This window comes from Terrapene carolina, unplaced genomic scaffold (assembly GCF_002925995.2).
Source record: "Terrapene carolina triunguis isolate 2854851 unplaced genomic scaffold, T_m_triunguis-2.0 Scaffold17629, whole genome shotgun sequence".
Lineage (NCBI taxonomy): Eukaryota > Metazoa > Chordata > Testudines > Emydidae > Terrapene > Terrapene triunguis.
Window position 1 is genome coordinate 2,165 of NW_020681980.1, and position 5,787 is coordinate 7,951.

At 40.0% G+C, this 5,787-nt stretch overlaps 1 long non-coding RNA gene across 1 annotated transcript; it reads left to right on the forward strand.

Annotated features, from left to right (window-relative positions):
• Positions 1-2,511: 2,511 nt before the first annotated feature.
• On the forward strand, positions 2,512-5,394 carry LOC113408526. The gene is made up of 2 exons (XR_003899958.1): positions 2,512-2,697; positions 5,254-5,394. It is a non-coding gene; the product is annotated as an uncharacterized LOC113408526 (long non-coding RNA).
• The last annotated feature ends 393 nt before the right edge of the window (positions 5,395-5,787 follow it).

Here is a 5,787-nt window from a genome sequence, read left to right on the forward strand (position 1 = left end):
CACTTCCAACAAAACCCTCCACCAACTTTACCCAATATCTACTACAAATCCATAGACTTATCTAAAATATTGTCCCACCCCTCCAAAAACCACCCCAATTTCCCCAATTTCTGTTTCATCACCCCAGCCGTACTTGCAGGAGAAGCCTACAAATGGTTTTTGTTAACCTAGGGGAGAAAAAAGGCTGTTTTCCCTCCCTGGTGAAGCGGTACAATAGTGGCTCTTCTTCCCATGGGAAGAGAGAGTCAGACTTTTCTCACGATCCCCCACAACCTTTGTGGAAAGATGGTTGAATATTATATTAAATTATTTTTGATTATTGAGCCAAAAAAGGGGGTTTTAAAATTTATTTCAATGCATTTGTAACCAAACAATTGATTTTTTTTTCCATTTTATTCCTCAAAAACCATTTTTTAAAATTTTTAGTGGAAATCTTTTCTGTTTTAAGTGTTGTTTAGCTGAAAAATCGATTTTTCCCCCCCTTTCTTTCCTCACAAACTCTTTTTTCGTGCCACACCCATAGCCATTTTGGGAGAGGAGTCCTCTGGACCCTCCGTAGGCTTGTGATACATGAGGAATGTAAGAGGCTGGTACAGTTCCAGTCATAGACTCTTGGCTCAGTAAGAAATCCACCAAAAAGGTGAGAGGGCCACAGTTTGTGCTACTCAGTTTTGTGGCTTCACTGCCCATTTCTGCACGTGTCTGGATGTTTATGGTTTCTATGTTTGGATTTCCAAGTTCCAGCGATATTGTATTTATTTTATTTAAAAATAATTTCATAAAGTTTCACACGCCCTTTTGAAAAAAAAGGTTATCGATAAGGTATCTTATTAAGATTATATAAATTTTAAGGACATTTGATTACCATTCATATATAAGAGCCTGTTGTTTTTCCACTGTTAAATAAAATTGCTAGCATACTGTACACGTTTACTTTATAATGCATCACTGTCAATCACTTAGACGTTGTGTCATGCTGTCCTGTTAATACACTTCATTGTTCTTCATAGGCATTTGGAGTTTTGCTTAAGAGAAAGGAATGTGAAACTGTCCATTTTCTTATTTTAAATGCCTTTAAATTAACATGTACTTACTGTAATAAAATGGAATTGGGCACAGGGGCCTATTCAAATTATAATGATAGTATAATATTCATGCCAGTAAGGTGCTACAGGCTATTAAAAGAAAATTTCACACCCAGTAAACTTTAGGGTAATAGACCTGCCACTGAATTGTGACTATAAAGAGCACTTTCAGAACTGGAATGTTAGTATAAACATAATTTATTATTAATTGTATTTATTTATACATATACTGGTTCTGTAGTGTGAACCACACAGTTCACTTCCCCTGTTGTAAATTTCTCTCATTTTCAGCTTAATATATTTTTTCATTAATGGCTGAATAAAATCTGTGTTTTCTGAGGACCATTGCTATCAATTTGGCAAAATTGTTCTGATGAAATCTTCAAAAAAGTTGCCTGAAAAATATATTGCAATTAGCATGATAGGCATTTGGCTGTTTTGTTGATGAATGTTACAGGAAAACAATTAGAAATGCTTCTGCTGTTAGTTGTCTCAAAAATTGGTATTCCTTGTTTCACTGACTTGTTTGAATATAACTTAAGGTCTGAATCTTTTGTGATACTGATCACTCTCCATTTTCATTGACCTCGGTGGGAACAGTCAGCACCTCATAGGCAATGACCTGTACATAGTCTAGTGGTGACGGGAGGGAGGGAGAGAGAGAGAGAGAGAGTGTGTGTGTGTGTGTGTAGGCTGAGGTGGATGGTAAGGAAATGGACTTGTTTCAAGTTTCTCCTCATCTTCCTTGTTGGAGAAATACTGTATAAAAGTACCTTATCAGATTCATATCATCTTACCAGAAAGTGTTCTCTGCTAAAATAATGTATTTTCAAAGGTGACGGGCAAATTGGAAAAACATAGAGCTACAATTTAAAGGCTTGTTAATTGAGATACTGAAAATGTCTTTTATGCAGTGTAAGATACACTTGTTTATTTTTACGAAAGAATCTCAAAAGAGTTTGTAGGTTGTTTTTTAAAAATCTTATAAGCAACAGCACACTGTAATTCATGTTCTGCCTGTGGGGTGTGTGGGTGGGGTGTGTGTGGGTGTGTGTAGGACCATTTGTTAGATACTGTTTTGTTGCTACAGCAGCCTAGAGGAACTTCAAAGGCTAAATTAATGAACAGATGGCTTTAACACACTTTCCTGACAGTGTGCACTCCTCAGCGTTTAAGTTGCCACAACACACCCTGAGGTGACACAAGCGTTACATATTGATCTTTTGGTGAAAGATACTTTGCTTTTTCTGTTCTACAATGTAGGATGTAGCTTAATTATTCCTAAAAGGGTTAGACTCTTGTGAAATATTTGCAACTGAAACTTTTGTCTAAAAATAATGTGGAGTTTGTACATTTGCACTGTGGATTTACACTGCTTGTGCTCAGTCTTAAGGTGCATTTCTTTATATTTCCTACTTTAGGAAATGGATTTATTAACTCTCGAGCTTCACCAAGCCTGCTAGGAACTACTGGTGGTGGGAATGGATTAGGCAAAGTTATGCCTACAAAGTCTCCGCCTCCACCCGGAGGAGGTAATCTTGGAATGAACAATCGCAAACCAGACCTTCGTGTTGTCATCCCACCTTCCAGCAAGGGCATGATGCCTCCATTGGTAAGTTGGGCCATTCATTCTATAGTATACAATATACAGTATGCCCAAGGGGTGCAAAAGGAGTGCTGCTGAAAGGGAAACTATGGCATCTCAGGCATTATGGAGATGGCACCTTAGAAACACCCCTGTAGTAGGAGACTTGACTGATAAAAGAACACGACTCAAGTGCAGGTTGCCATCTTGGACAGTATTCGCAAAAAAAGAGGGAGAAGATATTCTTACTTTCATTGGATTAATAAATACAGAATAATGATCTGACCTACATTGGGTTAATTAGGTTGCTATATTGGAGACTTTGGTTTGGTTTCTTGTCCTGATTGCAATCTTCCTCCGTTGCTAGGACTGAGGGTTTTAGTGGTTTGGTTTTTAGGGGGTGAGGGAAGAGTTTATTGTACCACTCAGCAATGGCAACTTTTGCTGATTACTGAGCTGTGTCGAGGGGCCTCGATGTAGAGTTCTGTCCGGTTCTCCCAGGTTGCAGTGTTGGTGAGTTGTGACATGTGGCTCAGAAAAAATGATGTGGGAGGAACCTTCATTTGGTTTAGCGTGTTAGTACAATAGCCATTCACTCCCCATATTTGGAGTTAAAATCTTGAATGAGGACACAAGAATGAATGGTGGTCTCATCGTTTGTGCAGCTCACAAAGCCACTATGCCTTTCAGCACATCAGCAATGTTTGTTCAACCTACCTCTAGATATAGCAGAGGGTACTGAGGTTGGCACGGCTCTCTCTGGAAGTCTTATCCAGCTTCTACTTCAACCTTGTGTGGCTGAAGTCACTGATATCAGTCTCTATATTTTATGTGCAAACTCATAATAATTTAAGTACCGTATATACTCGTTCATAAGCCGAATATTTTTGGTAAAAAAGTGACGCATCAAAGAGCGGGGGTCGGCTTATAAACTGGTCTACACCAAAATTTGATGGTTTTAAACTCTATGGAATCATTTAATTGAATATCTAATACAGGTATCGGCAACCTTTGTCACACGGCCCGCCAGGGTAAGCACCCTGGCAGGCCGGTCCGGTTTGTTTACCTGCCTCGTCCGCAGGTACGGCCGATCGCGGCACCACTGGCCACAGTTCCCCGCTGCAGGCCAATGGGGGTAGTGGGAAGCGGTGGCCAGCACATCCCTCAGCCTGCGCTGCTTCCCGCCGCCCCCATTGGCCTGGAGCGGCGAACCGTGGCCACTGGGTGCCGCGATCGGCCGTACCTGCGGACGTGGCAGGTAAACAAACCAGCCCGGCCTGCCAGGGTGCTTACCCTGGCGAGCCACGTGCCAAAGGTTGCCAATCCCTGATCTAATACATTGTAGTTTTGTTTACCTGGAGCGTCTGCAGGCATGAAGCCCCTCAGCTCCTTGTAGCCGTGGTTCGCCGTTCCCAGCCAATGGGAGATGCGGGAAGTGCGCACCACTTCCCGCAGCTCCCATTAGCTGGGAACGGTGAACCGCGGCCACAGGGAGCTGAGGGGCTTCATGCCTGCAGACGACCCAGGTAAACAAAACGTCCTGACCCGCCAGCGGCCTACCTGACAGACCGGGAGCCAAAGTTTTCCAACCCCTGAAATATAGGGTCAGCTTATGAAAGGGTCATTCAGTTTTTGCTATTTTTACCTATCCATTTTGGGGTTGGCTTATAAACGAACGTGCTAATGAACGAGTATATACGGTACATATATTCAGTTTATGAATCCTCCCCATATGGAAGTAGCCAAAAGGAGCACAGGATGTAAACAGTATAAGCATTCTTTATACAATATTTACTTATTTATGTTTAAGATTCCACAAGTGTTTACTTTTGCTATTGATGGTAGAGCTAAATCACGCAAAATCAATGTAAGTAGCCAGAGTCCTAATTAAAGAAGTTTTTTAACACCTTTATTAAAATGTTTGAGGTTTTTCTAAAAATGCACAAATTACAGAGCACATTCATAAAGAAATATGTTGCTAAATCTTAATGTGAAACTTGTGCTTTAAATTATTTTGAAAAATGAATACAGGGGGAAATATTTTAAAAAGCAGTTTTAATGTTCTCTCCTTAAATTCTCATTCTCTCTCTCTCTCTCTCTCTCTGTCTGGTGGAGAAGGGAGAGAAGTAAAGAGTAGAGATGCCTAGATGTCATGGTGATTGGTGCACTAAAAATACGTGCCTATGCAGTTGACTTCCATCTGAGCAGTTCAACCATAATAGAACCGATGTGCACCTGTGTCCATATATGATGTCTGTGAATACTTGTGCCCTTGCTCTTGCTAGTTCAGCCAATGCTAATTTTCAGAGCATCTGTAAACAACCTTTTGTAGTTGTGAACACAACTTTTGCCACAGTATTTATTCCTGCATTAAAACACTTTTTTTATTAATTGACCCAAAGTGTATATAGTAAGTATATAATCACGTACTTTGTAACAGTGTTTACATAATAGCACGATAAATTCAAAATATTAACAAACCAATAAATATTGGTAGTTACAGTTACATGACTATTTTATTTTATTTTTGAAAGCAATGCTTTTCTTAGTAACTGTATTATCCCTCTTGTTTGCTGAATACAGTCGGAGGAGGATGAATTGGAGTTGGTGAGTTTGGGTTCCTGCTTGATGAGTGAAGAAAGCTTAAGTCATACTACGTGGTCTCAGTTATACCAATGTTCCCTTTGTGGCAGAGAAATGTACTTGTTTTATCCAAATAAAAAACCCCACAAAAATTGCAAAGTGCAAATACAGCCAAAGTCTAGCATTCTCCATTTATAAATTTATGTTTTTATGAAACCGTTTTTCTTAGAGGGAACATTGGAACAGAGCCTTACTCAGTAACTGTCCATGCACACAGGGTACTTGTTCTGATGGGGTCGAGTGTTAAATGCCTTTTATAGTCCCCAAAATTATTGAAATATTTTTAGAAAATTACTTCACTCCTGAAGTTCCTCAAATTGTAACACACGCTGTGTGTTATTTCTCCTCCTTTCACGGAGATTACATCATTGCTGGTGAGGTCACCTTTTTACAGAGTTGGATATATTTCATGCTTTACGAGATGATCAAACCACAAAGGAGGGTTCCCTGTTTACCACAAGGAATATGGAATTG